Source organism: Eupeodes corollae, chromosome 2 (assembly GCF_945859685.1).
Source record: "Eupeodes corollae chromosome 2, idEupCoro1.1, whole genome shotgun sequence".
NCBI classification, from domain to species: domain Eukaryota; kingdom Metazoa; phylum Arthropoda; class Insecta; order Diptera; family Syrphidae; genus Eupeodes; species Eupeodes corollae.
In genome coordinates this window covers 136310102-136328017 of record NC_079148.1, presented here as the reverse complement: position 1 = coordinate 136328017, position 17916 = coordinate 136310102, and the positions used below count along the sequence as shown (strand labels likewise).

Below are 17916 nucleotides of genomic sequence, written 5' to 3'. Positions count from 1 at the left end.
TAGACTCCACGACAGACCTCTATAGTGGTTTTTTTTTTTGTGTCTCTAGTTTTGCTGGTTTTCTATGTTGTTGGTTGGTAACATCAGTATCAATGAAGGCAGCAACAAGAGTTTCATGAGACCTATAACAACAACAGCCAGCCTTCACTTTCCATGCGGATTCCGCGGTGATGTAAGCCAATATTACGGTCGTTCGGCACAATTTTTCGGTCTCCGACTTGTGTAGGTATATCTGTATGTACCTAAGCATTTAAGCACGGAAACATAAACGAAAGTAAAACTATTTTTTTGTATACCAATTTCGAGGAGAAGGCTTTCTAAGCTTTGATGATGATTATTTGAATTCCAAAAAAGTAGGTAATCAGTTGACACTTTGTTGTTTTTTTTTAAATTTGCACTCGTAACTACCTTCAGGGTGTTGACAAAACTAGGTTAATGATGGCGATTTGAGAACTTCCCAAGTAAGGTTCCATGTCAGGTCAATTAGACCTGAAATTCCTATAGTAGTACAGTTTTGGTCGAAAACCCCCATCATTATGTAGGTGTTCCAATTATTTCCCACGAGGCAAGAGTGACAAGTTATAGTGTTGGTTGGATTGTTACCGCAGTATGATGAAGGAACTTCACTATTTAAAAATGGACGAAACGAAAAATAGAAAGAAGAACTAGCTCATGAGAAAACAAGTCTTTGAGTTATGGGGTAGTTGAACTTCGTCGTGCGTCGGGAAGCCCAAGAGGATTTATGTACCAACCTTACTACTTACATGGAAAGAAAAAGAATTTTGTCCACATGTATTGGGTGTTTTTTTTTTTAAGACGTCTAGAACTTAGGTTTGGTAACACTAATTGAATTGGAGGCCATTTTGACAGCTGTCAAGTGATTTATTTTTAGTTCGGTTTGAAATTTCCTTATTATTAGACTAACGCCTAAGCATTTATTTCAAATTGGGGACATTTGTTTTGAAAATCTCGGTTCTGTTCGAAATGTGTTTTTAAAAATTGAAGAACCATGAGCTGTGTCATTAAGGAAGCTTTCATATTAAACTACGTCATATGCCAAAAATCACAATTAAAATTATACTGTCAGAAGATTATCTTCCGAATAAAGTAAATTTAATGTCAATTTTAAAAAATCATCCTTTTTTATTCCGTTTTAAAGTTGTATACCGCTTTAAATTTCTATACCTCTAACTAGAACACCCTTTTTCTTTTTATTTTACGGTTTAAATATATTTCGGACTAAGTTGCTTCGCTGGGTGTTCCAGTTTATATTGAGGGAGAACAATGTTTGTGGTGGTCGGTTGGTGGTGGCGACGACGCTCATGATGATGATGATGATGACGGAGACGGTAACGAAGAGTAACGTAGTCGGTCGGAGTAACAAAAACACAAACAAAACACACAAACGACAAGAGAAGTCAATTAGTTAAGTGATTGACCCCCAGCAAAGCCCAACCAAAGCAAAGCGATGAGCAATAAGAAGCACCAGAATGCAGCAAGAGGAACGAAGCACGACAACGACAACAACGACGACGACGTAGAAGACCGATGACGAACAAAGGCGCAATTGGATAGAGGTAGAGATGGTATGTTTTTGAGTTTGAATAGTTCGGGTTTTTGGGATGGAACGAAACACTAAAAGGGAGGATTGAATTTCTCGTAGATTTTTTTTTTAATTCTTTGATATCAAAATACTTCCATTGCCACTGCCACTTTTACTGCTGCGTCAATCAAGTGAAACTTTTTGTTTGTTCGGGAAGTTGAACAAATTCAGGAGCTTCAAAACTATTAAATTGTTATTTCGAAATATTGATATTGATTGATATTGAAAGAAAAACACTTACTGGGAATTAATTCAATTGATTTTAAAGAAGGTTTCGTGTGGAAGGAGCTGATCAAATAGACATCAAAAATGTGAAACTTACCTGAAAAGAAAAAAGAATAAAATTAGTTAAGGGTTAAAATTTATAAATATTAAATTGAAAGAAAAGTTTTAACAATCAAATGGGGAAATATTTTACGTTCAGAAACAAAAATTAAAAAAGATTGATTTTCAAGAATTTTGACGTTCTCTGTGGTAGAAGATCAAACGTTGCAGACCAAGACTTAGGGGGTTTCAATTATGTTTTCATTATTTTCTTAATTACGATGGAGTAAACATTTTTTGGTTATCGTTCATTAAACATTAATTTCGTTAAAAAAACACGAATGTTTAGAAAACAATTTGCAATTACCTAATTTTATTTTTTGAATGATTTTCTTCATTAAGTTAATGGAAACATTTAGAAGTCAGGAGTAAAATCGGCTGAAGTTGTAATATTTGTGAAAAATCGTAATTTCAGTCAAGTAATTAAATCTTACTCGAGTATCAATTATTAATTTATGGTTGATAAACTTTTTGAAACTTAATTTACTTAAAAATAAGTAACTTTTAGGGACCACCTGCCAATACGAAATGAGAACAATCAGCAGCTCAGTACATGACGACATCGAACACCATTGGAATGCTGTGAAAAATGTTTTCATTTCACGTGCTGACAGAATAGTCGGTCGGAAAAAGGAAGCATCAACACTTGGCTTTCAGAAGAATCTTGGACAAGGATCAACGAACGCAAACAGTGAAGGGCTCGAATAACTGCTGCACAAGAGGAAGAAAAAAACGAGCTGGAGTCCTCGTATCGCATGAACAAGAGAGAGGTTCACCGCAGTGTGCGCCGCGACAAGCGTAACTCCATCAACGCATTGGCGCAAGAAGCAGAAGATGCTGCAAACAGGTGCAACAGCAGGACCGTTTACAGAATAACCAAAGAGCTGACCGGTGCACACAGCTCAAAGCAACTCGTGGTGAAAGAAGTAGACGGTACTGTAATAAGTTTGGTGGATGAGCAAGTCAGAAGGTGGAAAAAGAACACTTTTCCTCGGTTTTAAGCCGAGTGTTTGCAAACAACGTGCAGTCGATGCCATCTGAAGCGCCTTAATAAACTAATCCCCGAATCCGCACCGAATCTCATAGTAAAAATGACATCGTTGCCGCAATTAAGGCACTCAAGAACAACAAAGCGGTAGGTCTTGATGGAATTCTCGCAGAGCTTTTACAAGCAGCGCCAACGTCATCAAGCGAACTGCTTCATCTCCTTATAAAAGAAGCCTGGACCACCGAAAGCTTCCCCCATGAGTGGAAGAAGTTAATTATTGTAAAGCTCCCAAAAAAGGGATCTTACAAAGTATGAAAAATGGAGAGGAATTGGCGTTCTACCTGCCGTTGCCAAAATAGTAGCAAAAGTTATACTGGAACGCATGAAAGAACACCTTGAGGCCACACTCAATGCCGAACAAGCAGGATTCCGTGCCGGATCCTCCTGAATTGATCAAATCAACAATCTGCGGATCATTATTGAACAGTGCGTTTAATATCAATCACCACTACACCTGCTGTTCATCGATTTCGAGAAGGCCTTTGATAGCGTTAACAGGGAGTATATCTGGCAAGCTTTGCGGAAAAGAGGCATCCTAGAAAACTAACTGCTATTATTTAAGCAGCATGTGATGGATCCAAGTTCAACGTTCTGCACGATGGTAGGTTGTCAGATGATTTTGAAATCCGAAGCGGAGTCAGACAGAGGTGTATTCTGTCGCCAATATCAGCTCAGCTCTGTCAGAGTGTCAGGTAGCGGAGGGATTACGCGGACGATGTTTACTTATTCTCTCATAGGATCATGGATCTCTATCAAATGAAATGAAAATGATCAGACTCGGAAACTGACCATCCTGTCAAATAAATATTTGTTCCCAACTGGTGGAAAAGTGGAGAGCTTTCAATACCTTGAAAGTATCGTTTCCATCGAAGGCGGAACCGAACAATTGTCATCTGCCGCACCCGTAAAGCAAAAGCGGGGTTCGGTATGCTGTAGAAAAGTTGGAGGAATAACTCTATTAGCTTAAGAACAAAGCTACGACTGTTTCGCCCAAATGTCGAATCTGTGCTTCTTTATGGGCGCAGCACCTGGAAGGTTACTTCAGCCATTACAAGAAAGTTGCAAACCTTCGTGAATAGATGTCTTCGCAGCATCCCAAGGATTTTCTGGCCAAACCGTACATCAAATGAGGTAGTTCATAGAAGGACGCAAGTAGCAATGGATTGGACAAACGCTTCGAAAAGGTAACGACGGCATTGCAGGCCAAGCAAAGCAGTAGAATCCGCTCACACAAGAAGGAAAAAGAGCTGGACGACCGAGAAGCACATGGCGCAGGACAGTCGAGAGGGAATCAGCGTCACTAGGCAAGAGTTGGAGGGAGCTGAAACACAGCTTCGGAAACAGTACACGATATCGCGTAGGTGTAGTAGAGACCCTATACCCCTTAAGGGGTTCCCAAAGGACTAAACAGGTCTGAGGATATAAGAAGTAAACGTTCCACTGATTTCCACTTCATAAGAAACATCGAAACACCATTTGCATTTTAGAAAGTGTTGTCAAACTTAATCATTTTTAAATCTTCTTGTGCGGTGGAAACGCCAAAAAGATTTATTTAATCTAACAAACACTAAAAAGATTTATTTGATAAACATAGCAAAACTTAATTATCTTTACTATTGTTTTCTCTAACTAAATAATATCGACAGTAACAGATTGATTATTTTCCCCAATGGAAAACACATGATTCCAAATGCACAACTACTTAACGAACACAGCCATCGAGATACAAACGCAATATCAACGTACCAACATTTAAGAACGAAATCACATAAGATCCATTCGAGACTCGTATAAATGTCAAAAACCGACGCGTAGTAAGATTCAACTTTAACTTTTATCGGTAGTATTCATACTGCGGATATTGTTTTTGTTATTCCTTATATACTATTGATAGATTTTCCAATAAAACACAAGTATTGTATCTACTCAAAAGCTTGTCTTCCTAAATTTAAGGTCATTAAAAGCTTATTTACTAAAAGAAATTCTTTCGTTCGGTTTCGTTTTCTAAGCTCTACACAACTCCTTTATATTCAACTCCTCTCACACATTTCAATTCAATTCAAAAAAAGAAAAATTCTAGTACAAGAATTTAAAAAACCAAATTGCTTTCCCGAATAAACAAATTTACATAACAAAACCCTATAAAGACCATTGACCCAATCTAAATAAAAGAAGAATAAGAAAAAAAAAAACTGTTCCACTTAATTAAAATCCTTATTTACAGATCAAGAGTGAAGGTTTTGTGCAAAGAGAAGTACGACTATATAGAATGAATACCTAATACGAGTCCGTCCGTTTGCACCTCTCTACAACTGCACCCTTAGCATATTTATCAAAACTACAACATCACCATATTCATATATTCAATTCAAACAATCCCCTAAATTCTAACAATGTACCTAAATATTCGTATAACTCATTGCAACAAATAAAAATCGTTACAATGTTGAATCATTGTGATTTTTTTTGTTTCTTTATTTGCATATTTCATAAGCATCCGGCAACAAAACAATGAACAAGAAGGGAAGAGAAAAAAAAAACGAAAATCTCATTTCACCCCCTAAACTGAAAATCGGAAAAACCTCAAAAATATATAAACCATCAGCAAGCTTCGCTATATGTACATAGATAGAGGTAGGTTTAGGTTAGCTAAAGGTACTGAATCTCGGAGCAAGCACAAACAGCTTTACCATTTTTGAAACACTCGCCACCACCGTTCGTTCGTTCGTTGAAGTTTTGTATGCACAATACAAATATGTATTTCAGATAGCTTTAGTTTTTGCTCACATAGAACCCTAACCACCCCCAGAGCTCGAGCTCGAGTTCGAGCCCCAGCTCCAACCCGACCGACAAAAACGAACGGATAGACAATAAATTTTCCAAAAACATAGTTCTTTTTTCTCCTTCCAAAGGACGAACCAGTACGAGTTGTGTAGGAGTAGGTTGGTTTGGTACCTTCCTACCACCCAACAGAAAAAGAGTTGAAAACCTAAAAAATAAAAACCTTATTTTGGATTTCATTTTATTTTTTAGGAGGCAAAGCTGTTGGTCGTTGATGTTGTGGAGGGTGGTAGAAGTTTCATTGTGAATAACGGTGCCTGATTGTTGGCTGATATTTTACCATTCAGTTTCTGTGGTTCTTTTCCAGTTCACTTCCGATTCATTTTTAATTCCTGGCACGTATCAACACGGCACAAGCACCAATTCTCCAAAGGTCGCAACATCCCCACCACATTATACCAAATACTTTTCAACCCCCGTTCCTCTCCCAGGGGGCCACAAGAGTAGACTACAAATCTGAATGTTAAAAAGGGGTGTGCAATGATGAAAAAGTGAACAAGTTAATGTTACTCTTGCACAAAGTATAGTAGTGCCTGTCGCTCGCTACTTACAGTGTCTGTAGTTAGATATTTACCTACCCCTCTTCACCCCCCCCCTTTTTTTGCACCTCTCCCTCCCATTTTATTAAAAACTGATAGGTTGAGGCTTGCCAAATTGGGTTACTTATCGGAAACTAGCTGTGTTTTTCTTTCCAAAGTTGCAATATGACAGATGAATCATATTTGTGCCATAAATAGCCCAAATTTAATATAAAACCGTTAAAGGTGTTAACAATATTAACTATTTTTATGAACAAAATACATTTTCCGATCTTTGTTTTAAATAAAAATACATTTTGTTTAAGCTTCCCCAGTTTTTTGTTCAAATAGAAACTGAGCTATTTTTGGGCAACTTTTTTGACTTTTCGAATTTGAGCTACAAATAATTTTTCAATGGGGTTAAAAACATGGCAACCCTAGTTTGGTTATACAAAAGCACATAATTTTATGTGTGCGTTGGTTTCATTAAGAATTTTACATCGCTGATGTTATTATTATTTTATGCGTGTGAAGTCGTCGAAGTCGAAGAGTGATGCTGTATGAGCCTGTGTGTGCATCTATAAAATTATCCCTCTCGAGGATTTTCTTTAGTTCCTGTTAACTCGCACACATCTGCTCCACTCGTTATTGTGTTCAAGTTGGAAAAAAATTTCAAATCCAGATCCAGAGTAGGTACAATTACATTTTCATTTCAGTTTTCCTCATATTTTTATGTTTTTTTTTTGTTGAACAATTTTAACATTTAATTCGAGTCCTACACAGACACTCATATAAAATATAGACTCTTGAATAGGGTAGGTAAGGTAGATAGGGTAGTTGTAGAAGGTATACACATTTAAACCCATTACTAGGCGATTGAGAATTTTTCAGGGAAATTCATGAGCATTTTCAAATAATAGAGAGAAAATTATTCAGGTTATTTAGTGTGTTTGTGTGTGTTTAATGTCAGTATGTGTGTAAATGAGTGAATGTATTTGTATGAAAATTATGCTGATACCTTTGTATTCTTTTACTTTATTTTTTAAGTAGATGGGCACACATGCCCTCGATTATTCACAAAGATCTAATAGAAAATCGAAAACACCAGCATTTTCACACACAAAATAAAAAAGAAGGAAATACTGTTGCGGCTGTGTTGAATTGTTTATATTGCACCCTATGCATATCTTTTTGAAATGAGTTTATGTTTGTGGTTATAGTTTTACTTTTTAAATCCAAAAATGCACTAAAACTTTAACTTTCTGATGTTATTTTTCACATTGGCGTGTTTAAATTCATTCATTTCATTGCCGTAAGAATCTTCCAGAACACATACTCAGTCCTATTTTTGATCCATACAACATTCGACGTTAAGTTTGTCTTAATTTTGACTTAGTTTTTCAAATCTAACACTAAGAATATTTAAAATTGCCCTTGAAATTTTCTTATTTTTTTTACTTTTTTGTATACTTCCAATTTAGATATTGGTCAGTTCGAATTTCGTCTTTGTTCCAGTTCGAATTTCGTCTATGTTCCAGTTCGAATTTCGAAAACAAACAATTTAATTAAAGTGGAAACTTCGATCAAGAAAAAATATTACTTAACATTTTGTTTTAAGTAAAACACATAAATTCGAAGATAAAATATTTTTTTCATAGTTTCCAATCGAAACAATCCAAATTTGAAATGACGAAAGTATTTTCGAACATTCTTGATTTAAATTTCTAGAAGAAGAATAATATTTTTAGGTTAAATCTAACTTAAAAGATTTTCTTTAAATAAAAGCTCGATAATCAAAGTTACAAAAATGTTAATATTCGAAAAGAATTTTCTTGCTATTTTCGGTATCATTTAAAATTTAAACCATCGAAATTAAAAATTAAACAAAAAAAATGAAATTTATATTTAGTTCATTCAACATCGAAATTCTGGTCAAAATTCGAAGTCAAAAAATGTTAGTGTCAAACTATTTCCGAATAAAACTTTTATACGGAAGACAATAATATTGTCTTTAGGTTTTTACTTCATTTTTATCTTAATTTTGTTATAAATAATGAATGTTCGAAATTAAAAATATTTTCGATCAAGAATTGTGTTTTCAATTTCAAAACCAGAAGTTATTGTATATTTTATTATTTTCCCATCGAAACGATTGTAATTTGAAATTAAAAAAAGAGACTGGGATGCGACCCACACTGATAACTTCCCATCCCGTCTGTCGATTTGTCTTGCTTGAAAGTTTAGAGTTGGGTTACAAAAGTTGTCAGTTGAATTATTCTTAAAAATTTCAAAATAACCAACAATATTTTTCATAGAATGAAATAGTTTAGTTTGAAAATCTAGTTCTGTTAAATAGATTTTTAGTCAAAATAAATTTTTAGCAGTTAAGTACCATTTTTTTTAATTTTTACAAATTGGATAAATGCAATTAATTTGAGAGATATCTAGAACCGAAAATCAATTTTTACCAAATTTGAGTACGATTTTTTTGTACATTTTATTTTGTAAGAAAAAAACGGACTATTTGATTAAAAAAAAACTCCTGAATTTTTTTTTGTAAAATAAAAAAGTTTTAAAACATTATTTTTAATTTTTGAAAAGCTTTTTGAGTCGAAAGTAATTTTTTACCTAGTTTTAGTATTAGGTTTTTATTTTTTGTAACAAAGTAATACTTAAATTTTTCTCAAAATTTTACTGAATGTTGAAAACAATATTTTTTAAGAGATAAACGTAGTTTAAAGCCAATATCTCAAGGTGTTTCGGCTGAAAAGCCTTGTTATTATTTTATTTTAATTTTATAGAATAAACTCAAAGAATTAAATTTAATATTACAAATTAAAACACAACACGTTTATTTTCTTAAATTCACACACCTTTTATTTCTTGAGAGAATGAATATGACAATTCCGAATGACGTTTCTATTGACATTTTTTGATTGACATTTTATGAAAGTTTTATATGGGCTTATGTACATTTTATTAGGCGCGTTCGATGACCGATGTTGAGTAGCTCCGTGCGTTCAACATTCTCCCCGGGCGAAACAGGCGCTTATTAGCCTGTGTTCTGGTACCTTGCAGTAGATAGAAGACGTTAGAAGTTAAAATTTTTCTTGTTTTGGACATGGTTTTGGTTTGTGTCTGTGCTAATTGTTTTGCTGGTAGATATATCCACGAAAATGCACATGTCAATCCTGGGATAATTCGATCGTTTCATTGATAAAACCAACGAGTAAGACGGAGGCAAACAACAACAATTTGCCTGGTTGTAAATGGAAAATTCCATCAATTACGGCGTTGTTTGTGCTTTCGGGTGTGTTTTTTTTTTTTGTTGTTTTATTTAAATTTTGAATTAAGTGTTGTAAATTAGTGTTAAATTTGTAAAAAATATTAAACAAAATTGAAAATTATGCAGCTATCCAGGTGAGTGCAAAAATTATATGATTTCAATTAGATATTGTATTTGATTAATCAAAGTTATTATATTCTATAATTGTATGTATGTTCACGTCCATCGAAGTCTTTTAAGGGCCGTTTTCTCCAGTCGGTTTTCAATTTTCTTCTGTCGGAATTTAAGTGAAAATGTTTTAAGTGATTGTTAATTTTGTTGAATTCATTAATTGAAATAATAATTATTTGTGATGATTCCGTTAATGAAAATTAGATTGAAATTTATAAATTTTGATGTGATTTAATACTTTAAGTTCATATGCGTTCTTTTTATAAGCGGATATAATTTTTAAATGCGTTTTGATTAAACAATTGAGCATTTTAATCGTGGATATTTTAATTTTAGATGAATTTCGGTAAAATTATAAATAAATTAAAATATCTTATTTATCCACTTTTTTTTTTGTTTTTTGCGTTTTTCTGGTGAAATGAGCAAATATAAGTGCTTTTCATGCGGAATTAATAAAATGAAATTAAATTTATTTATTCGCTGTTTTCGAAGGAAATGATGGGCGAAATTCGTTTGATGAATTAATTGTTCATTTTCAAGTGATTTTGACAGTATGCATATTTAAATTACGATGAGTTGCGAGGAAAGTAAAGTGATGCCTTAGCATTTTCCATTTTCGTATGATATTACATGATGCATATATAAAAAGCGTGTTGTGATATGAAATGTGTGTGTGTATGTGGTATGTGTATGTGGTGTGAGTTGTATGTGTGTATGTGTGTGGATATATGTGTGTGTGTGTATATGTGTGTGTGTGTGTGTGTGTGTGTTTTAGACTTGATTTGTTATGTTATGTTCATTGTTATTAATTGGTAGAGGGCATAGCTTCGTTACCGGTCTTTTAAACTCTCCTTGTTCCGTTTTCAGCTTGACTACTCTTGTAATGTCATCTTTTCCTGGGAACGTTTCTAGGATTCGTCCTAAATTCCATTTTGTTGGGGGAAGTCTCTCATCTTTAATTAAAACCAGGTCTCCAATTTGAAGTTGAGGTTGTGGTTTTAGCCATTTTGATCTTTGCTGCATGCGAGCCAAATATTCAGATTGCCAATGATTCCAAAAAGTTTGCAAACTGAATTGGATAGCTTTCCACCGATCAGTGTAGCTGGTCTTACTGATCGTAAGATCTGGCTCAGGTACTGTGAACATTTGGGTTCCAATTAAAAAATGTGCTGGAGTCAAAGCATTAAAGTCATCCGGATTTTCAGTCAATGGACAAAGAGGCCTCGAATTTAAACACGCTTCAATTTGCGCTAAAAGTGTGGTGAGTTCCTCAAAAGTTAATGTCCCATTTCCAACAACTCTTTTGAAGTGGTGTTTGACACTCTTTACACCAGCTTCCCATAAACCTCCAAAATGCGGAGAAGCAGGAGGAATGAAATTCCACTTTGTTCCTTGTGACGATAAAACTTCAGCAACATCTTTCCAGTCATGAGTGGCATCTTTCAAAAGACGATACAATTCTGTCTCAGCTCCTCTAAAATTTGTGCCACAATCGCTGTAAATCTGACCACAGACTCCTCTTCGTGATGTGAAACGACGAAATGCTGCGAGAAAAGCTTGAGTGGTAAGATCGCTTACCGCTTCTAGATGAATGGCCTTTGTTGCTAGGCAAACAAAGATGGCCAAATAACCTTTATAAGTTTTTGCTCCGCGGCCTTTCCAAGCCCGGATATTGATCGGACCGGCATAATCAACCCCTGTATGGGAAAATGGTCTGGAAGCAGTCACTCTGGGCGATGGTAACTGTCCCATTAGTTGATAAGTTGGTTTAGTCCTATACCGATAACAAATAGTGCATTTATGAAGATAGTGTTTTACTGCTCGTTTGGTTTGAAAAATCCAATATTTTTGCCGTAGATAACTCATCATCAATTGAATGCCACCATGAAGAGTTTTTTCATGTGCGTCCTGAAGAATCAGTTTGGTAAAATGATGATTTGGAACCAAAATGATTGGATGCTGTTGATCATACGGCAAGTTAGCATTCTTCAATCTTCCACCAACACGAATAACTCCATCAAGATCTACGAAAGGGTGTAGAGATGCCATGCCTCTGGACTTTAAAATGCCGTCAGGAAACATTTCAAGCTGAGCTAATTTTGCTAATGTTTTGGCTGCATCATGAAGTTCCTTTGGTGAAATCGGTCCAATTTTCCAATTGGGTATGTATTTTCTAGAGTTATTTATGAAGCGTAAAATTAAAGCACAAGTACGTATTAATTTGTTCATTTCAGAATATCTATGAATTAATTCATTGATTGGAGGAACAACCTGTTCGATGTGATGCGCATGAATTTGTGGCTGTGTAGGATGCTGAAAATCCCAGACATTCCGTAAAAATTCAGGTCCGTTCCACCATAACTTGTCATCCAGCAAAGCCGATGGTAGAACACCTCTGGAAACCAAATCTGCAGGATTTTGTTGAGTGGGGATGTGTTTCCATATTTTGACTGTAGTCAGCCGTTGTATCTCTCCGACTCTATTCCGAACAAATGTCTCCCATTTGGTTGGCGATGCTTGAATCCAAGAAAGCGTAATAGTTGAATCCGTCCATGCGAATTGTTTAATGTTTTTCTTACCGAAAACTTCAGTGACATGATTCAATAGTTTGGCCAACATAACAGCACCACAAAGTTCCAAACGAGGAAGACTCACTGGCTGTACAGGAGCAACTTTAGATTTGGCGATAAGGAGTTGCATTTTCGCCATTCCTTTATCGTCTTCGACTCGTAGATACACTGCTGCTCCGTATGCTTTCTCCGAGGCGTCACTGAAACCATGCAGTTCCAAACGATACAGATCACCAATGGTTTGAACCCACCTTGGAAATTGAATTTTGTTAATAAATTGCAAGTCTTCGTAGAAAGCATTCCACTGTTCCAGAAGTGACGATTCAATTGGTTCATCCCATGACATTTTCTTCACCCACAATTGCTGCATGAACATCTTCGCCTTTACAATACATGGAGCAATCCAACCCATCGGATCGAACAGCCGAGCTATCGTGGATAGAATAAATCGTTTCGTCGGCTGCGGATTGGAAAGCGAATTATAGCAAAAAGAGAATTTGTCAACAGAAGGAAGCCAATGGACACCGAGCGTCTTAACTCGTTCCGAATCTTCTGACGGCATTGAGAATGTTGATTCCCGTTCTCCTGTTGGAATGCTCGAAAGTAACTCGTCAGAGTTGGAAGTCCATTTCCGTAAGTAGAATCCAGCTGTCTCTAATGTTGATCTAATTTGTTGAATTTTCTCCTTAGCCTCTTCGATCGTGTTTCCACCAGATATCAAATCATCGACATACATCTCTTCACGGATCATATTGGCTGCTAGTTGATTTTCGGAATTGTCCTCTGCTAACTTCTGCAACGTTCGGATCGCAAGAAATGGAGCGGCAGCTGTTCCGAAGGTAACCGTGTTAAGTCTGTAAACTTTGATGAGGTCTTCAGAGTTCTTTCTCCATAGAATTAGCTGATAATTTTTGTCCTGTTCAGCTATCAAGATCTGGCGATACATCTTTTCGATGTCAGCTGTGAAGGTGTATTTATACAACCTCCACCGAAGCATGATGTCACAGATATTTTGTTGAAGTGCAGGACCTACTAACATAGCATCGTTTAAAGAGACTCCACTAGATGTTTTGAAGGATGCATCAAACACCACCCTCAGTTTCGTGGTTGAACTGCTCTCTTTTATGACAGCATGATGTGGCAGGAAGTAATGTTTATTTTCTGGCAAACTTTTCTTGTCGACTTCGCTCATATGACCCAATTGGATATATTCTTCTATGCATGCTGAATATTGCTCTCGGAGCTGTCGATTTACATCAAGACGTCGCTCTAAGCCTTGGAATCGCCGTAAAGCACCTTGGTAAGAATCACCGAAAACCGGACGAACATTTCCTTTGAACGGCAATGCTACTTGATAGCGCCCTTCAACTGTGCGTTCAGTGTTGGCGATGAAGTGATTTTCACATTCTATATCTTCCGACCTTTGGAATGGCTTAAAAGGCGTCTCTTCTAATTCCCAAAATTTGCGCAGTTGGGTTTCAACATCTACAGTTTGGATGAAACTTCTGACCTGATGACTTGACTCGCATACAATTGGGGCCTTTCCGAATAAGATCCATCCTAATGTTGTCTTCTGCATGACTGGCATTGACTTGTCTGTTGGCGATATCAGTTCCGGCAACAAAAGTTCTGCCAAGACATCACTGCCAAGCAAAATATCAATTTTGGACGACCTGTAGAATTCAGGATCGGCTAGAACATAATCGTTGAGATGAGTCCAATTCTCAACGTGAAGGGTCCGGGCCGGCAAATGCCCAGACAGTGACTTTAAGATGTAGGCTTGCGCTGTTGTTGCAAAAGTGGAATGCTGCGAAGCAAAAGTGATATCTACCACTCTTAAACATGTGCCACTGCTGACCAAACCCAACCCGGAAACCCCAGTGTGAGTTGTTCGAGATTTGAGTTGTAGCAATTGGGCTGCACACTCCGTAATAAACGACGCTTCAGATCCAGTATCTAGCAATGCACGCAGCGTCAACCACTCTCCCAATGAAGACTTTACTTTAACAAGGGCAGTTGCCAGTAAAACTTGTGAATTTTTCGTGGGACTGTCGTACTGAGAGTGGTGAGAGGTTACATTGGTAGATGTAGACGGTTGTCTATTGGCGACTTGGAATGAAGGAGCTTGTGCATTTAAAGTGGTATTTTGCAAATTTTGGCTGGTACCCTGTTGCTGCTGACTGCTATTTGACGATTGTTGTTGAAGTGGCTGAAAAGGTGTATTATTATCATGTAATAGCGTATGGTGTGGTTGTTGGCAATGGTAACACCTACGGCTACTTCGACAATTATCTGTTGCATGATTATACCCTAAACAGTTTCTACATACACCTAATTTGTTAATAAGCTGAATACGCTCAGTAATACTCATTTTCAAAAATTTGTGACATTTTCTAACCGCATGTTTATTTTTCAGACATACTTTGCAGGACAGCTTCGATTTGTCAGCGTGAGCATGAGCTACAAAGGAATGCTTATGTGAAGAGTTGCGTGACGTGTTGGATGTACCCTGACAGTGCTGCTGATCTACCGCTTCTAGTGTTCTGAACCTTGTCTCCAAGAAGGATGTAAATTCCTTGAAAGTCGGCAACTGCTTTGGTTTCTCTCTTTCGTTCAGCTTCTCTTCCCACATTTGCTGTGTCTTGCCAGGTAACTTTCGCACTAGAAGAAAGATTAGCACCGGATCTAAATGTTCTACTTCTATTTTCAGATTTGCCAGACTGTGAATCACTTGTGTTGAAGTGTATAATAAATCTTTAATCGACTCAACGCGCTCTTGTGACTGTGATGGCAAATTGAACAGTGCACTCAACTGGATATTGACAAGGACGCGAGGGTGATCATAACGATCTTGCAAAATCGTCCATGCTTTCGCATAATTATGGCCGTGAATCTTCAAGGATGAAAGCAACTTCTCAGCATCGCCAGTTAAACTTGTCTTAAGGTAGTGCATCTTTTGAATATCCGAAAGAGATGGCTTATTTTCGACAAGCGTCACAAATAGATCATGAAAATTCGGCCAAGACTCATAACTTCCATCGAAAGAAGGTATTTTAATAGCTGGCAGGTGAATTTCTTCGCTCTTACAAACTTTTTCTTTTTCAGGGACTTCTTTGGACTGCTGACTGCTACTGCCACCAAGACTTGCCAGCGAATCCAGGAGTCTTGTTTGAAAATCGCAGTATTCTTCTCGAAAATTTTCATACACGGTTTCAGCCTCCGGTTGCTTCTTCGCATCTTCATCTTCAGCACTTATAACCTCTTCATATATTGCAGAGACAGATTCCCACAACTCATCCAATAATTTGATTCGTGTTTGAACGTAATTCACATTAATAGCTTTTCCTTTTTTACCAAAATTGTCTATGTCTTTTTTAAGTTGCTTATATTTTGCGCTTAATTGTTTGCTCGCCATATTAATTTAATATAAAAAGTAATATAAAAAAGTAAGGAAATCACTTACTTGTTCTTGTAAAATGGCGTCTGAGGAAGTTTTGCAGGTTATCCCTCGTTGACACACTACAATAATTTGATCCGCACACACTTTAATAATCTTTGAAAAAAAATATCGATATTATTTTGTAGCTCGAAGGACCACTCAATACAATGTACGAATATTTCAGTGCCAAAATATGTCTCATTGTCTGTCATTCTAGAGGTGGAACTTATCCAGCCCCTCGTGAACCCGCAACCCTGACTCGTAAATGCTTACACGGGCCTCTGTCTCTGCCCAGCATTAGTCTGTTGTCTGTCCCCAACATGGGAAATCTGCAAATCCGGCTCGAAGGACCAATGTTTCGGCTGAAAAGCCTTGTTATTATTTTATTTTAATTTTATAGAATAAACTCAAAGAATTAAATTTAATATTACAAATTAAAACACAACACGTTTATTTTCTTAAATTCACACACCTTTTATTTCTTGAGAGAATGAATATGACAATTCCGAATGACGTTTCTATTGACATTTTTTGATTGACATTTTATGAAAGTTTTATATGGGCTTATGTACATTTTATTAGGCGCGTTCGATGACCGATGTTGAGTAGCTCCGTGCGTTCAACACAAGGTTTTGAAAAGATATTTTAGTTGGAAATCAATTTTTATCAACTTTTATTCATTTTTTTGTTTAGGTTTTGATTTTTTGTAAAAAAAACTGTCAATTTGATTTTTTTCAAAAATTTTCTGAATTTTGAGAACAATGTTTCTTATGAGTAAAAATTAGTTGGAAGCCATAATCTCAAAACTTTTGAAAAGATATTTGAGTCGAAAATCAATTTTTACCAACTTTGAGTAATTATTTTAGGTTTTTATAAAAAAAACTGTCAATTCGATTTTTCTCAAAATATTACCAGATGTTAAAAACGCTATTTTTCGTTGCACAACATTGTTTATGAGAAAAAATCATTTTGTATTCGTGAAATTTTCGAGGTGACAAATTTTTTTTTTAGGTTTTTTGATTTATAAAAAAAAAATGTTAATTGGATTTTTTTTTTTAATTTTTCTGAATTTTGACAACAATATTTCTTATGAGTAAAAATCACCATTTTTTTTTAAACTGCTATGTTAAATAAAATCACCCAAGCAATTTTCTGGAGAGCCCTTTCTCATCTTTCTGCCTTATTGTCTGTATTAAAAAAATTATTTGAAGTCGATATCTCTTCTATTTCTTGAGCTATGGACGACGAGAAAAATCTCACGAAAGTACGTACACACGAACGCACAGACATCTTTCTAAAAATCTTTTATTTCGACTCTATGGACCTTAAAACGTCGAGAAATGTCAAATTTTTTAATTTGACAGATCGGACCCATTACAATAATTTACTATGAGAACTTAAAAATATATTTGAAAAATATAGTTCGAAACAAAACTCGAACTTCTGTCCAAAACTAAAAAAAAAAAAAAAATGTGTCAAATCATTTGCAAATTTAACTTTTACTCTGATTACAATGTGGTTAAGGTGTTCATTTTATCTTTATCACTAAATTTAGCTATAAATAATGAATGTTCGAAATTCGAAATCCAATATGTGCTTGTTTAACGATTCTTTAACCAAGAATTGTGTTATATGTTTAATTAGTTTAACCTTCGAAGCAAGAATTTATTATCTTCTATTTAACGAAGTATCGAAGTTAAAATGGATTGAATTATAATCAAAACGTTTTAAGAAAAATTATATGATGGAGAAAACATGAGTTCGAAAAAGGATAATAATATTTAGAAATGAAAGAATATCAAGAACGTTAAACTGAAACTTTTAATCCGAAAAATTTGAAATAAATAAGTTTTCTTTCTCTTCCGACTTTTTATCTTTTTCTGTACGCAATAATTCTTTTGTTTTAAAGAATATTCGAACTTCGAAAAATCTATTTGCAAATTTTATTTCGTATTCCTTAATATTCGTATATATTTCAAAATTGCAATTCGAAAAACTCATATCAATAGCATTATCTTCAAAACAAAATACATAATTGCAAATGTTTGTATCAGGGATTTAAAAAAACAGCTGTTTTCGAAATTAAATTCGAAGAACCAAGTTCGAATTCATTCAG

General features: G+C 35.5%; 1 protein-coding gene and 2 long non-coding RNA genes across 5 annotated transcripts in view; 1 reads left to right on the top strand and 2 right to left on the bottom strand.

Moving 5' to 3' along the window:
- LOC129946287 (serine/threonine-protein kinase NLK) overlaps positions 1-17916 on the bottom strand; it is a 361252-nt gene that overhangs the window by 264138 nt on the left and 79198 nt on the right. The gene's annotated exons all lie outside the window — the stretch shown is intronic.
- Positions 9185-15952, bottom strand: LOC129946289 (uncharacterized). The gene is made up of 2 exons (XR_008781560.1): positions 15825-15952; positions 9185-9443 (listed from the first exon to the last, which is right to left on the bottom strand). It is a non-coding gene; the product is annotated as an uncharacterized LOC129946289 (long non-coding RNA).
- Positions 9463-15939, top strand: LOC129946288 (uncharacterized). Of its 2 annotated transcripts, XR_008781559.1 has the most exons (8): positions 9463-9754; positions 11649-11953; positions 12026-12324; positions 12383-12994; positions 13052-13200; positions 14778-15010; positions 15072-15409; positions 15467-15939. It is a non-coding gene; the product is annotated as an uncharacterized LOC129946288 (long non-coding RNA). The 2 variants fall into 2 exon arrangements; XR_008781558.1 differs by lacking the exon at positions 9463-9754 and having other exon boundaries at positions 10880-11953; positions 15467-15938.